Below are 17,132 nucleotides of genomic sequence, written 5' to 3'. Positions count from 1 at the left end.
CCTCTTGATCATTCTTGTTAACACCTTGTCTTCTGTTTACCTTTGTGGTTTTTACATCCCTTGTACCTCCCATGTTTGTGACTTTTGTGTGTGGGGGGGTGGTAGGGGGTGGTACTGGGGATTGAACCTAGGAGCACTCTTCCACTGAGCCACATTCCCAGTCCCAGCACATCTCACTAAGTTGATTTAGGACCTCATTAAGTTGCTGAGGCTGGCCTCCAACTTGTAACCCTCCTGCCTCAGCCTCCCTAGCCACTGGGAACATAGGCTTGTGCCACTCCACCACACCCAGCTTGATGCTGGAGAATTCTGATGGTTCTGCAGCACAGGTGGAACCCATCATCTGCTTCCCTCAGTGCCAGCACATGATCTGGCTTCCTCAGATATGCTAAGTGAACTGCCACTCTCTTGTCTGCATTCTAGCTTCCAGAACTCCATCACTCTTGTCTCTTCTCCCACTTTGACCATCCCATGTGAAGTTTTAAAATATCAGTTTAGCATTCATTTAGCAGTTTTGGGGAGAGAAAGCATTTGCCTGTGTCCAGTCAGAAACCCTTACCTGGAGCCAATGTGCTTTCTTTAAAAATTACCCACAGCAGGGCTGGGGATGTGGCTCAAGAGGCAGCGCACTCGCCTGGCATGCACGGGGCGCTGGGTTCAATCCTCAGCACCACATAAAAATAAAATAAAGATGTTGTGTCCACCAAAAACTGAAAAATAAATATTAAAAAATCCTCTCTCTCTCTCTCTAAAAAAAAAAAAAAAATACCCTTATTAAAAAAAAAATTCCCACAGCATTTAAAACTGATTTGGAGTTTGACTCTAGACATATTTTGCATTGATTAAAATTTCATTTCTGGGGCTGGGGATGTGGCTCAAGTGGCAGCACGCTTGCCTGGCATGCATGAGGTACTGGGTTCTAGTTAGTTCACAAAGTCTCTCAACCATGAGCACCTGGACACTAATTAGGCCTATTGGGGGAACTTTGTTTTCTGCAGTGCTGGGTGGAACCCAGGGCTGTACTAAGGCTCGTGTTCTACCACTGAGTATACCCCAGCCTTATTGGTGGGAAAATAAAAATAAAATTAAAAATAAAAAAATAAAGATATTGTGTTCACCTAAAGCTAAAAAATTTTTTTTTCATTTCTACCACATACATTATTTCAATACACAAAAGAAGTTCTCAGTTCATCATCTACTAATATTTGTCAAGCTGCAAACACAGTTGTACTGTGGATACCTCCCCAGCAAACAATTCCTGGTAGAACATCTCTTGGTTTCTGATAGTTTACAAGTTCATAAATCACATGATTTTTCCAATATGCATTTCTGGTAATAATCATAGGGCAAATTTTGTATTTAGCTCAAAAAATCAAATCAATGATTTAAAAAATAGCAGGCAGGAGGAAAGCCTCAGGCTTTACATTCCAGGTACAACCAAAAAGATCACAATCACAAATGAATGCACACAGAGGCAGCCAGTGCTGTCCTGCCAGTGCAGGAAGAGCAGCAGCCAGTGCTGTGCTGCCTGCCTGGCCACCAGGAGGCCCTGACACAAAGCCTGCTTCTTCTTTGAGGCGCTTCACCACTGTTTGGTTGCACTGTAGGATTGATATATGATATATTGATATATGATTACTAACTTCCCCCACTTAAGATGAAGAAGACAGCATTTCATGCAGAATGTCTGACAACCTAAGTTGAGCAAGAAACTCATGAACACTCACTCTCTTTGAGTGTATATTATAAGTGCTGCATGTGAAAACTGCAACTCTTTGCCAAAAGGCAGCATCAGAGGGTCTCTACGATCAAGATCTGCCAAACAGAGCCAAGCTGGAAGGGCTGCCAGGGACTGCTGCTCTCCCAAGACCACTGCCCTTCTCAGGCACTCACAGAGCACCACACCACCCTGATTGGTAGGACAGGCCGGGTGGCCGGTGTGGAGACGAGCACCCCTCAAAATGCTGCTGCAACCAGCCACCTTTTTGCTTCAGACATCAACAATTTCCATGTGGCTGGCTGTTTCCATCAAGCCTGAGGAAATGGGCAGAAACACTGGGGTGCCCTCACTCTTCATCTGTCCTGACTTGCTGTTTGTCTTTCTCATATTTTTTATGTTATGTTTTATTTAGAAACAGGGTCTCACTGAGTTGCTTAGGGCCTTGCTAAGTTGCTCAGGCTGGCTTTGAACTCGCGATCCTCCTGCCTCAGCCTCCTGACTCACTGCACCACAGTACCCAGCTCGTCTTTAAGTGAGGTTACTGAGTATCAGATGGAGGCAGGGGCTCTGATGACTCCTTCTTAACCCAGCAGGGAAGCCAGTTCCCAGACCAAGATGCCTGTGTGTGGGCACCCCTCTGGGAGCAGCTTTTCAAACATGACCCAAAGGGTTAGTCTCCATCACAGGGTCACAGGCACAAAACTACACAGGCTGCTGAGCCTTAAGCACAGTATCTGGCCTTATGGGGGCAGAGATTTTGGGGGGAGGAACCACAGCTACTCCTTCCCTTGCCGTGGCTTACGTCCCTTATGAGCTCATCCTGGGTGAAATATTGTTAAGTGGGAAATGCACTGAGTGCATCTGAAAGCACATCTGCCTGGACACTATCTGAGGCCACTGGCAAGTCTAAGTCTGCTGAGGAAGACCACCAGGACCTGGTCCCCTGCTGCTTAGACTCAGTCTTCACAGGGCTCTTCCAAAAGTAGAGTCCAAGATTCAGGAGGCTGAGACAGAAGGATTCCAGGTTTGAGGCCAGCCTCAGCAATTCAGCGAGGCCCTAAGCAATTTGGCAAGACCCTGTCTTGAAATAAAAAATAAAAAGGCATGGGGATGTAGCTCAGTAGTTAAGCACCTCTGGGATCAACTCCCAGTACCAAAAAGAAAAAAGCAGAGCCCAAGATGAGAGCCAAGGTTCTGGGTTTGTGCTTGGGAGGTGAACCAGAGAAAAGCTGACTTGGGATTCACCCCAGATCCTGCCACAGACAGCTGGCCCTACAGGGACCCAAGGCATACAGGCATCAAGCATGTGTCCTCAGGCAGGGAAATAGGTGCACTGAGCACAGTCACATCCTGCTGGCAACCCCACAGGCACACATCACATGGTCACCACCGCAGCCTTCAGGGAGGATGGCACAAGCCTCCTCACTGTTGGTTCACAGCATCTGTACCTAACCCCAAAGGCACAGAACACTCTCAGAGCCACCCTGCCTACAAAACTTGCAGGACAGGGCTGTACCGTCTGAAGCTGCTAAATTTGTGGTAACTTATTAGGAAGCAATAGAAAATTGACACAATGGGCTGGGGCTGTAGCTCAGTGGTAGAGCGCTTGCCTAGCACGCATGAGGCACTGGGTTCAATCCTCAGCACCATATAAAAATAAAATAAAGACATCGTGTCCACCTAAAAAAAATTAAAAAAAAAGAAAACCCACACAAATGACTTCCTCCTTCCTTGAAAGCTTATGCTATCAGTTATTCCTTGCCTCTCCCTTCCTGTCAGCATTTAAAAACATTCCTGTCTCTTCCATCTTAAAGACATTAATCCAACAGGGCTCCCTCACCCTCTGCCCAGGTGTCCCTGCAGTCGCCACCACAGGGTTCCTCTTCACCTTTCACTGACGCTGCGACCCTACACTACTGACCACATCCCTGCACTGCTGACATCACCAGCAACTTCCACGTTGCTAAACCGAGTACAGAAACTGGCTCTCAGTATTCTGAAGGGCCAAGACTTCTCATATGCAACACCCAAGGCAGATATGATAGAGGGTGTAAGAGATAAAATAGACTTTACCAAAACTCAAAACTTTTGTGCCTTAAAGTGTACCACTAAGAAAACAAAAACCTGGGAGTCTGAGGCAGGAAAAGTGCAAGCTCAAGGCCAGTATCAGCAACACACAGTGAGACTCCATCTCAAAAATTAAAAATAAAAAGACCCAGGGATGTGGCTCAGTGGTTAAGCACCCCTGAGTTCAATCCCTGGTACAAAGAAAGAAAGAAAAATAAAATGACAAGAAGACAGATGCAATGGTGCAGCCTGTAATCCCTGCTACTTAAGAGGCTGAGGCAGGAGGATCACAAGGTCAAAGCCAATCTGGACAACTTAGCACGACCCTGTCAAAATAAAAAGGGCTGAATATGTAGCTCAGAGGTAGAATCCCTAGATAATCCCCAGTACCATGAAAAAAAAAAAAAAGAGAGAGAGAGAGGAAAGGAAATTAAGGGGAAAAAAAAATAAGCCACGACAGGAAAAAAAAAAAAAAAATTCTACAAATCATGCATCTGACAAAGAACTTGCATTTACAACATATAAAAAACTGTTACAGGGCTGGGGATGTTGCTCAAGCGGTAGCGCACTCGCCTGGCATGTGTAGGGCGCTGGGTTTGATCCTCAGCACCACATAAAAATAAAAAAATAAAAAATAAAAGATGGGGGCTGGGGATGTGGCTCAAGCGGTAGCGCGCTCACCTGGCATGCATGCGGCCCGGGTTCGATCCTCAGCACCACATACCAACAAAGATGTTGTGTCTGCCGAGAACTAAAAAATAAATATTAAAAATTCTCTCTCTCTCTCTCTCTCTCTCTCCTCTCTCACTGTTTAAAAATAAATAAATAAATAAATAAAAGATGTTGTGTTCACTGAAAACTAAAAAATACATTAAAAAAAAACTGTTACAACTCAATAACAAGGAAAAAAAAAGAAACCCCTCTAAAGACTGAGCAAAGGATCTCTATTGACATCTCTCCAAAGAAAATACATGAATGAACAAGAGGTGAATGAAAAGATGCTCAATATCACTGATCATCCGGAAACTCCAAGTCACCCACCCCTCACACCCACTAAGAGGGCTGGAATCCCAGATCAGGTGAGCACTGCGGGGGTGGGGGAACGGATGCTGGCTGGGACCTGCTGTGAAAAAGATGGGGAAGCAGTTCAGTGGTTTCTTCAGAGGTTAGACATGCATTTTCCATTCGGCTTGCAGTTCTACTCCTTGGAATCTACCCAAGAGAAATGAGAATACATTTGTTTCGTCTATGTGCAGACATGTACATGCACAGTTCTCATGAAACAATGGAAGCTCGTCAACCAGACCATAGGTACAAAACATGGTGAACATGCTCATTGGACACTTTGGCAGTACAATGGAATAAACACTAAAGCAAAAGAGTCAGACAACAAAAGGCCAATCTTATAGGATTCCACTCACAGAAAAGGCAAATATGCAGACAGAAGTGGTTTCGTGATTGCCTGTGCTGGGCTGGAAATGAACACACAAAATCTCTCTGGGGTTATGAAAATGCTTTTAAATCTTACAGTGGTAATGATTGCATAACTCTGTAAATTTTCTAAAAAGCATCAAATTTTTGGTTAGGTGAATTTTTGGCATTCATATTATATCTCAATAAAACCATTTAAGACATCTCAGAATGAATGCTGACTCTGGCTAGCATTCCTCTTTGCTCCTGCCCTGCATTTCCAGCTCCAAAGCCCTCTGAATTGTCATCAAGGCCTTGTCTCTACACACTACCTCCCCAGGGGTATCATCTCCAGGGCTCCCACCATAGCCCAGTGCCAAGAATGATGCAGTCTGTGGCTGTACACCTGGCCTTCTTGGGGTAGAGTGCTTCCCTTGCATGCACAAGGCCCTGGGTTCAATCCCCAGCACCACAAGGAAAAAAACAAAAAAGGGGGGAATGGATAAATCTAAACTACAGAAGAGAGAAAACACAGGGATCTGCTATCACCTCACTCCTGGACCACCATGGCCCCCATCACACAAGCTCACACTGTCTTCCCACAGGAATGATCAGATGAGGTCGCCCCACATGTACCACTTACGGCTCTCAAAGCTCTGATGGTGAAATCCCATCCCCTCACTGGCTCTTCCTTACCCTAACCCTCCAGCCAGGCCAGCAGAAATGCAGGCCCCTTTACAGGTCTCTGGGTCTTTACCTCTCACTCCCTTATGTTCCAGCTCCCTCGCCAGGCTTATCTGGCAAACCCAGAGCTCCTCTTTTCCATGCCTGCAACTAAATACCCAAAGAAAACACAGCTGGCCAGTCTCTCCTTAATCCCCACCAAGCCCGCATTAGCTCATGGTTCACACCCTTCCTGGCCCATTTCTCACCTTTTCTGTCTGCTACTCCCTCCAATGCTTAGTTTGCTTCCTTCTCTGAGGAAAAAAAAAAAAAAAAAAAAACAGAGGACTCCCACAGACCGCTGTGGACTAGCATATGACCACTACCTGCCTGCCACCCAGCCAGCCTCCAGTAAGACTTTGTCTCCTCCTTTACCACTTCTTCCTCTCTCCAGGATTGGTCCTGTCAGCACATAACCAGCTACCATTTCTTGCATCTTAAAATATATATATATATTTATAGATGAAGAAATACTCTGGTGACCTACCGCCCTTCAAAAAGGTGTCTGTCTTGGGGCTGGGGTTGTGGCTCAGAGGTAGAGTGCTTGCCTGGCATGCATGAGGCACTGGGTTTGATCCTCAGCACCACATAAAGTAAAAGACATTGTGTTCACCTATAATTAAAAAATAAATATTTTTTAAAAAGGCGTCTGTCTGAACACTTCTGATTTCTTCTGTCCCATTTTCTCTTAACCCCACTCCAAAAGTACTTTTATTCCCCTCACTCCCTTACACCTCCGATGTAGATCAACGATGATCTGCAAGTCCAATAGCAGTTCCCCATCCTGCTTCTCTGACCTCACAGTGGATCAGACCACTCCCTCCTTCTCATTACTTGCCTCAGGTTGCTCCCTCTTCTCCACTATCCTCCTTGGACCACTCCTTTCTCTCCATTACCCACCATGCACTCTCCCTCCTCCCTTGATTAACCTTCCTCACTTGGCCTCTGAGTACTGTAGCCTCCTTCCAGGCTCCTGGACCTGCAGGAGGCCCATATCTAGGTGGACCCCTTTCTCTACCTACATCCCTGCCCTGGAGGTCTCCCTCAGGCCCACAGCTTGCTCCTGTCTCTATGACAATGACTCCCTACTCAGAGGTTTGATCATGACATACCCTAACAACTCCTCACTGTCTTGCAAGTCAGTCCACCTGCAATTCTACCAGGAAATCTCAACATGTCCACAAAACTCAATAAAAATTAATGAAGAAAAGGTTAGAAATGGTCTCTGGCTTCCAACATCCTATTAGCTCATTACCACTTTGGTGGAGCCCCCCACCTAGATTGCTGTCTTCACTCCCATGCTGCCCACAGGCCCTCCTGGTCACCCCTACACACAATGCCCAAGCCTTCACACTTGGCTGCTACACAGCTCCAGCTGGATGGTTTGTACTGCTGTCTTCTCAGCCTAGATTCCCCTCTCCATAGGTGGTTTCCCTCCTCTACCTGCTCATCTCCATTCAAATTCATGGACTTTGTGAACAAGGCCCACCTGACCCTAGCTGTCTCCAAGTTGCTGCAGCACTGACCTCTAACCACAGTGAGGGCAAGGGCTGGCCTGCCCTCCCCACTGCACTGTCTCACTGTATGTCCATGTGGACACACCAAGCATTGACAACTATGTGTTTATACCCTGAGCTCAGGGAGGTGGACAACACATGCAAGAAGGTGTGACTGAGTGGACGTGGATCAGGTTCTGCCACCAGCTAAGTGCCTGCATGGGTCACAGCCCTCTCCAGCCCTACATGCTCTATCTGTGAACATGACTAAGAACGTCCACCATGTGGACAGGTCAGTCATAGATTTTCTAAAACCAAGGAAATACTTAGAACGGTGTCTGAACACACACACACCAGATCACAACAAGGCCAGCAGCCACAGTGGGCACCATTTATCTTAAGACAGTTTTTCTAGACTACATGGCATCTTCTAGTAAGGCAATGTTCAAACCACAGACGGGCTGATGGTGCCAGCCATTCAGGGAATCATTTTCACAGCTCTTCTCAACTTCCTCTCATATTTCTAAAATGTTAGGGATTCTTGGATCCCCAAAAACTGGCAAACTTAAGAGGATGGGGTAAAAATCAAAATTTCTTTGTTCCTCATCTCTTCACAAAGGACATTGTTTTTTGTTTTCTTAATGCATGCACTATAATTTTTTAAAAGCAATTTTTAAAATTTTAAAGATAGGGCTGGGTTTGTGGCTCAGTGGTACAGCACCTGCCTGGTATGTATGAGGCACTGGGTTCAATTCTCAGCACTGCACATAAATAAATAAATAAAAAGAAAGGTCCATCAACAACTAAAATAGAATTGGAGACAGCCCTATTCTACATGCTGATAACAGCCCACCTGATTCCCTGGGTGCCTGCTTATCTTCTCCTTACCCTGGACCTCGGTCACAAAAGCCACTGGCAGCATCCCACAGCTGCCTCTTCTGGGCCTGGTGAACAGCTTCCTTCCTCAACAAGATTCCTCTCTCTAGAAGACCAGCTAAGGGTCCACAACTTCTGAGTTATACAACTTCCCCCAGGGCCTGATGTCATAGATCCCCAGATGCGCCCACACTGTTGCCATGGGGTGTGAGCACTTGCTCCTGTGTTCCCCAGCAGAGCCTTTGTCTGTCTCCTCCATGTCAGGAGCACACAGCAGGACAGGAGATAATGAGAGCAGGGTGAGAAAGGGTGGGCCTGGCAAGCACAGAAAACCAATGGAGAAGCGTTCTATAGTCCTGGGTCCCCAGGGCCTTGGGCAGGAAGCCCCACACTGTTCCCAGAAGCCATCTGTGGTTCCTACGCATCCCTGGGAAGGTCCCACATGAGGGTCTCTGGGACCCACAGCATTATTCCTCCGAGCTTTAGGCTGCTTCTAGTACTTCTGGTCAAAAAAAGTAGAAATGGCAGGATGCAGCTGGATTCCAACACAAGGTAAAAGGCCAGCACCACTGCTATGAACTCTCTGGTTTTAGAAGCTGCTTCGCTGTGATTAGTGAAGTCATTATAATGAGAGTGAGCAGGAGCTCCAGAAGGGAACATTCCAGTGCCAGGCATAACATGGGGCCTGTGGGGTGGAGAGATGCACCCGTACAGATTTCAGCACAATCTTGATGCCTGGTAAGAATATGTTGGCCAGCAAGATGTCCCAGGGAATGGTGGAGGTGGCTGCAACAGGAAACATTTCTGTGAAGCTAATGCACAAAGGAAGCACCAGTCACCCTATCTGATTAGTGCTGGGGACTTCAGTAGCTTAAAGAAACAGTCCAAAGAAAAAGCAGAAAAAGGGAAAAGAAGCATGGCAAAAAAGGAAAAAGAATTGAATGCCTGGGCCAGGCAGGGGGTCGGTGCCCGTGCCCAGCACCTGGGCTTCAGGGGTCCCTGCCACACCTCACTACATCTGGTGTTTATCTCAAACCAGCCTGCAAGAGGGCAGAAAAACTACTATTGGCCCATCAGCCTCTTACTCGTAAAACTAATATTTCAACTCATTTTTAAAAAATATTTTTCAGTTGTGGATGTACCTTTATTTTTTATTTATTTACATGTGGTGCTAGAGATCGAACCTAGTGCCTCACATATGCTAGGCAAGTGCTCTGCCACTGAGCCACAACTCCAGCCCCATGTTTTAACTCTTTAAAAACATTATATATAACCCCCAGTAATTTACAGAGTCCTCCGAAACTTGGTCGAGCTTCAAATACACAATGACCCTGGACAGAAGACAGCACAGGTGTCTAGCCTGCAGACAGAGCCAGGATGTAGTCAGTCAGTGATGTATCTACAATCAACGACACAACTAGCCCTTGATGGAGTCCAAGTGTAACTCAAGGCTCTGTCCCACCTGCATAGCAGCTGCTGCAGTGCCTGCTGGGACCCCGGGTCTCATCTCAGTACCCAAGACTAAGTCCACATCACAGCCCCCCACCACAGCCCTCTGTGGTCCCCACCCAGCCTTCACCTCCCACCATGAAACACTCCCTTCTGAAAAATCTTGCTTACCTTTGTTTTTGTGTTTTAGTGCTGGGGATTGAACCAGGACCTTGTGCATGAAGGCAAGCACTCTACCAACTGAGCTTTATCCCCAGCCCTTACTCTTTTTGTTAACAGTTTCACTGAGATGAAACTCACACACAACTCACCCATTGAAAGTGTACAGTTTTGTTCTATTCACAGACATGGGCAAGATGTATCGTGCCAATTTTAGGACATTTTCAATACCCTAGAAACTCTACTCCTCTTAACTATAATTCCCACAGCTTGTGGCAACCATTGATTTACTATTTTTTCTATGGATCTACTGGAAATTTCATATAAATGTAATGATACAACATGTCTGGTTGTTTGGGGTTTTTTTGTTTTGGTTTTGGTATTGGGAATTGAACCTAGGACCACTATTCTACTGAGCCACATCCCCAGCCCTTTTTGTTTTATTTTGAGACAAGGTCTCAATAAGTTGCTTAGGGCCTAAGTTGCTGAGGCTGGCCTCAAACTTGCAATCCTCTTACCTCAGCTTCCTGAGTCACTAAGATTACAGGTGTATGCCACTGTGCTCAGACGTGTGCCACCGTGACCAGTTATGTCTGGTTTTCCTTTTTTTTTTTTTTTTTTTTTGGACTCAGCACAGTATTTTCAATGTTCATCCATGATGCAAACAAACCAATAATTCATTTATTTTATTGTCAAGTAATATTCCATCCTATGGATATATCACGTTATTCATCCACTCTTATACTGGTGACATTTGTATTGTTTTGTGGTGGATACTGCCTGCGCAGCTGCCATGGGGTGTGAGCACTGTCCACTGTGTACTCCATCAGAGGTGTGGCCTTGTCGACTTCACGTGAGAGTTTTTGGGCTCCTGAGCATGGTGGTGGATACCTATAATCCTAGTTTGTTCTGTTTTGGGGTTATTTTTTCGGGGGAGGTACCAGGGAGTGAACTTAGGGAGGCACTCAACCACTGAGCCACATCCCCGGCACTATTTTATATTTTATTTAGAGACAGGGTCTGACTGAGTTGCCTAGTGCCTCACTTTTGCTGAGGTTGGTTTTGAACTCATGATTCTCCTGCCTCAGCCTCCTGAGATGTTGGGATTACAGACGTGCGCCACTGCACCCCGCTTGTTTTTGGTTTGATATGGGGTCTTGCTGTGTTGCCCAGGCTAGTTAAAACTCATGGGCTCAAGCATCCTCCCACCACTTCACTTTCCCAAGAAGCTGGGATGACGGGTGTCACCTCACTGGGCCTTTGGATAATACATGGGTGGTTTCCACTTGTTGGTGGTTGTTTCTGTGAATATGCATTGTCAATATTCTGGGTGGACATACATTTTCCTGTCTCTTAACCATAAGAACACATAAAAGGTGACTGATTTCGGGCTGGGGTTGTGGCTCAAGTGGTAGAGTGCTTGCCTAGCACGTGTGAGACACTGGGTTCGATCCTTAGCACCACATAAAGATACTGCATCCACCTAAAACCAAAATATATATATATATATAAAAAGGTGACTGATTTCCAACAGAGAAACTCATTTGTTTAGACCTACTTTAGTATTTAAAATGCAGAGATAAATAATTGGGAGAAATATATGACCAAAGGAAGTACAGAGTTAAAGACATTCAGGGACAAGAGCAAACCTAATGTCATTAAACAAACGACTGAAGACATAAGTAATATTTCTAGGAGTGCATCAAGAGGCACATCCACACACTTAAAATGCTGTACCTGCAACCTCATTTCTATCTGCACAAAACATAATGTTCACTAGCAGGAGCTGGTTAGATAAATTACAGCATGTCCACACTGAAGAAGGCACAGCCATGGAAAAGAAAGTACTGAAAAATGACCCCTCAAACATAGTTGAAAAAGGCAAGGGTCATAAAGGTTTTTAAAAGGATAGGAAAAAAAGAACATATGCTTGCCTATACAGTTACAAAGTATCTCCAGAAGGAGATAGGAAAAGCTGGTCCAGACAGGTCTCCAGGGAACCAGGCTCTGGAGAAAAAGGAAGCAAGCTCTGCTGAGCACCCTTTGTGCTTTTGCACCATGTGAACACATCATCTGTTCAAAAAGATATAAAATTAAAACTTTCAGGAATCAATAATAAAGTGAATCTGTTGAGAATCAAACAATTTATACTTAGGAAACATAAGATGAGAGAAGCCATAGTCAGTTGGATGCAGCCAAAATGGAGAAAATAACTCCTGGGCTTGTTGACCATTCTTTCTGGGCACTCAACAGTCCAAACCCATCCATCTGTCTTTTGGTACCTGGTATTGAACCCAGGGTACCAAGCCTGGGGATATGGCTTAACCACTGAGCCATATCACCAAGCATTTTCTATATTTTATTTAGAGACAGAGTCTCACTGAGTTGCTTTAGGCCTCACTAAATTGTTAAGGCTGGCTTTGAACTGTCGATCCTCCTGCCTCAGTCTCCTAAACCACTGAGATTACAGGCATGCACTACAGCACCCAGCTCAAGCCCACCCATCTTTATTGATGTTAAAGGCAACATACAACAAGACATCAAGATTATATGTATATGCTATTCTCAAGGAACTCCCAGACCAGGCAGAGACAGGTGTGGCTGTGCAGGGACCAAAACCACCACCCAGAGCCCACAGGAGATAGGAGGTAAAGAAATGGGTGCTGAAGGCGGTGGGGAAGGACTCCTGCTGATGCTGCCTCAGCCAGGGTCAAAGATCTGAAGGAGCCACATGAGCTTTGCTTGTTTTGAAGGAAGAAACACCAAGCAAGGCTTGGCCCAGTGCCTCAACAAAGCTGCATCACTGAAGTTAGAGCAGTCAAGAACACATGGGGCTCTGGAGTACAGTCTAGGAGGCTCTGGGGAAGCTGGGTGCCACCCTGGGCTGCAGGAGTTATCAGGACCCCTGGTCTCCCACTCCTAGTAAAGGAAACCAAAAGCATCTCCAGATATTGCCAAATACCTGGGTGAGACCATGGCTGGCACACATCACCTGAGCAACTATGTGGAAAAGAAAGTGAGGGGTTCAAAGTCAAGGGGAGAACACAGGTCAGGAAGCCAGGCTTCCAGCAGCCTCAAACAAACTGAAGTTCCAGAGCACCAGAGGATAAGGCCCAAAGAGCAGGTACTGAGTCTGAGAAGCCTTAGAGACTCCTGTGTCCTAGGCTGAGGGGTGCTATTTAGCTGCACCTTAATTCCCATCCATGTGAGGCCACCCAGATGGCAGGGAGCAGGCTCAATCATTTTTGTGGAGGGCTAGGGGGTGGGGTGAGGATCATGGTATTATCTCTAGTACACATTAATCTCTTGCCTGCAACAGGGCTCTGCATTCTGTAGCTCATAGAAGCTGAGCTGCCAATTCAAGATGAAATCTGATGAGAAACTGAGTTTCTGCTATCCTCATGCCATAAAAACAAGCATGTCCCACATAAGCATTGGTCCTGGGTCTTGAAGCAAAATCACAAGCAAATGGAATGTATGCAGGAAATAAGATGAAGCCACAGAAAACACAGAGGCAATGTGCTACTACTGTCCAGAGAAACCTGTCCCAAAACCCTGATCTGGACTGATTCCTCTCTAGGCCACCCCACCTGTCATTGCTCATCAGGAAAGTCCCTGTTCACATCCCTGTGATGGTTCTTTATTAGCTAGAATATTAAAAACTGAAGTCATCAACCTAAATGCAGAGATCTTTCTATCATCATCCTCATCTCCCATTATTTCTTATACAAACTTTAAACCACATATAAACCATCTTCTTCCCCTTGCTCCTAAATTTAAAACATTTTCTGCCTGTGTTGCCTCCTTGCAGTCAAAGCCTAGCAGCCACCTCCCTCCAGAATCTCTGAAGCATGCTTATCCTGTGACTGGACCAGAAGTGAAGGGTTCAGGCTTTACAGGCCACACAGCCTGTCACAACTATTCAATTTGCTAAAGCAGCCTCTGACAATACAAAAACAAGCAATGTAGCTGTTTCAATGAACTTTATTGACAAAACAGGGAGGCAGTTTCCTGTGGGCTATAATTAAATTGAAAACTAAAATAAATAAATAAATAAATAAAAATAAATAAAAAAGCTGGGGATGTAGTTCAGTGGTAAAGCACCCCTGGGGGCAATCCCCAGGACCAAAAAGAAAAGTGAATATATCTAAGATACAGAGGAAAGAGATGATCAGATCTAAGGACAGTCATCTCCTTGGAAAACATGTGGCTTCTCCCCACTTTGCTCTAAAGCAACTCTTCACTTATTCCAACAGTTTGAGGAAAGAAGAACATCACTGTGCTGGTAATTCAAGTTTTCATTATGTTACACATCCTCATGGTCACCTAAGGTTTATTTTAAGGAGCTAAACTAAAGCAACTCTGTGGAGAGCAACATGGCTTGGAGGTTTGACTCAGTCCTCTGGACCTTACCCAGGAACAATCCTACCTAACCAAGGACAGAAAGTTCCATGGTATTCCAAGATAGTTCATTAGAAGCACTCTTTCTCTGAAGATATTTTAAAAAACAGTTCTATATAATAACTTACGTAAGGGGCTGGGGATGTGGCTCAAGCGATAGCTCGCTTGCCTGGCATGCATGCGACGCGGGTTCGATCCTCAGCACCACATACAAACAAAGATGTTGTGTCCGCCGAAAACTAAAAAATAAATATTAAAAAAATTCTCTCTCTTTAAAAAAAAAATAAATAAATAACTTACATAAGTACACAAGATTCCTTCTTTTACCTTTATAAAAATCTGTTTTTCCTAATATAACCTCAGCTTGTTTGTGGAAGAAGCAATAGACCCCGATTTCAAACTAGTATAATACTACACTATCTACCAATAGTGCTGGGGATAACTGAAGAGCCCATGATCCAGCACATGCACCCTGTAGCACCCAATCCCACCCACACCTAACCCTGCCAGGCCAGAACCTTGGCTGTAAGAACAATCCCTAGCTTTTTAAAATACAAGTGCCAGGGACAACGGGTTTTGCAAGTTTTAGTTCACTCACAACAAGTCTCCGGAGCCAGTACTACTTAGCGTACCCATTTTACAGCTGAAGAACCAAAGCCAAAGAGTACTTGCCTAAAACCACAGAGCCAGTAAACGAAGAGTCATGACTCAAAAGCGGTCAGTCTGGCTCCAGAAAAACCCTCTTGTCCCTTCTTCCCCGGCTCACTAGACCAAGCGCAGGAGGGAGGCACCTCTCTTTCCTTCCAGCAGTCGGGCATCCAAGATGGCTTAAGGAATGAATGGATCCTGGGCTGTCCCGTCAAACCTCCATCACTCTTCCTCTCTTCCCAGACTCATTGTGAAAGAGAAGCAGCCAACAGAACCACCTGCTGTTTCCAGAAGGCACTCAGGGCGCAATGCTCAATTCCCCTCCCTGGCTTTCAAAGACAAACGTCCGTATTGTCTGCACCAAGGGAGGAACCGAAGCCTTGCAACTGTAGGTTTTTCTGCAGAGGTCACTGGAGGCTTGGTCAAACCCCCGCAACACTGAAGGGGGAGGGGGCCCAGCCGCATTTTTGCCGCTGAAGGCTGCGCAGCGCCCACAGCAGCTGCGGTGAGGAGCAGCAGCATGGAACACACCCACAGCTGCCGCGCCTGGAGCCGGCTGCACGTTTTAAAATAAAGATGTCCAGGCCCGGACTACAGGCTCTCGGCCCCCACCCACACCACGCCGGCCCCCGGGATGTGCCGAGGAAGCTCCAGCTCCAGAGACCCCGGGAAGGGCAAGCCGCCTCTGCCGCAGAGGCCGGCCACGGAACCCAGGCACGCCACGCGCAGGCAGCCATGACCCGGCCTGGAGACGCCCACCGACTCCCCGGGCCCGGAGGACAAAGCCCGATCAGGGTCGCAGCCAACGCCCGCTCGAACCCCGCCCGGCGGCCACCACCTGGTCCCATCCGACCTCACCCGGAGGAATGGGATGTCCTCCCGCTCAGGAAGAGCACCTTCACACTCACACCTGTCCTCGGGCCGGGCACACATGCACTCACACCAGTCCCCAGGCTGGGCACACATGCACTCACACCTGTCCCTGAGCCTGGCAAACATGCACTCACACTGTCTCCAGGCGGGGCACACACACACTCACACCTGTCCTCGTGCTGGGCACATTCACACCCATCCTCTGGTCAGGGACACGCACTCACACCTGTCCAGGGCCAGGCACACATGCGCTCACACCTGTCCTGCTGGGGGCCCACGCACTCACACCTGTCCTCAGGCACACACACCCGCCCTCAAGCCGGGCACAATCACAACCACCACCACCCTCCGGCCAGGCATTCTCACACTCATCGCTATCCTCGAGCAGGGGCACACAAGCATTCACTCCGACCCCTAGATCCGACTCACTTCAACCATATTCCCGCCCCTCACACTTAGAATGCCCACCCTCGAGCAGGGGCACACTCACGCACCCCCGGGCCGGGCACATTCGCGGATTCACACCCACCCTCACACCCCGCGGCGTGTGCTTCGTCCCCTCGCGGCCTCGGCGCCTCCCGCCCGGCCCCTCGCGCCCCTTCGGTCTCTGCAGGACCGAATTCCTTGCGCCGGCCGGCCGGGGCCTCCGCCCGGGCCCGGACGCCGGGCCTCAGCGCAACCTCTCCGCCATCTTCCCGGCCGCGCCGCCCACCACCCGCGTTCTCACCGGCCGGCTGCACGCGGGCCGCGCCGCCACGGCCCTTCATCCTGGGCCGCGCGCCGCGCCCAATCTGTCCGCGGCTACCGGGCCGCCGCCGCCACAGCCACCCGCGGTCCGAGTCCTCCTCCGCTGCGGCCGGCCCAGTGCGCTGCGGCCCCGCGTCCCCCGTCACCAAGCGCAACCCCCCGCCTCCGGCTCCGCCCCCGCACCGCCGCCGCCGCCAGGGGGCGCCCCGCCTGGCACCACTGCGCTTGCGCTGGCGCGTGGCGTGCCGGGAGCTGGTCCTGGCACCGCCCCGCTCCTGACCCCGCCCCCAGCGCCGCGCGACTCCAGTGGCACCTGCGCTCCCTGAACCCGCACGGCCCGGGTGCTTCCGGCGCTTCTCAGCTGATGGTGGGTCACCCGTGGCGCGTCCGGTTCTGTATTTGGTATGATTTCACTTGTGCGCACCATGCTGGCCTTCCTGCATCTGAAATTTCCCCCTTCCTCGACTCTGGAGAGGTAGCCTGGCTAAAATATCTCGCGTCCTCCAAATCGAACTGCTCCTTATCATTTTCTTTGTGTCTATCGTTTTTTTTCTCGGTTTCAG

General features: G+C 47.9%; 1 protein-coding gene across 2 annotated transcripts in view; it reads right to left on the bottom strand.

Annotated features, from left to right (window-relative positions):
• Positions 1-16,672, bottom strand: part of Arhgap39 (Rho GTPase activating protein 39) — a 79,736-nt gene extending 63,064 nt beyond the window's left edge. For both annotated transcript variants that reach the window (XM_026409901.2, XM_026409902.2), the window contains exon 1: positions 16,550-16,672. The gene's annotated coding sequence lies outside the window, so the exon portion shown is untranslated. The remainder of the gene's footprint in view (positions 1-16,549) is intronic.
• Positions 16,673-17,132: the final 460 nt, after the last annotated feature.

The sequence above is a fragment of the Urocitellus parryii genome, chromosome 7 (assembly GCF_045843805.1).
Source record: "Urocitellus parryii isolate mUroPar1 chromosome 7, mUroPar1.hap1, whole genome shotgun sequence".
NCBI lineage: Eukaryota > Metazoa > Chordata > Mammalia > Rodentia > Sciuridae > Urocitellus > Urocitellus parryii.
This window is presented reverse-complemented; position numbering and strand designations above follow the sequence as displayed.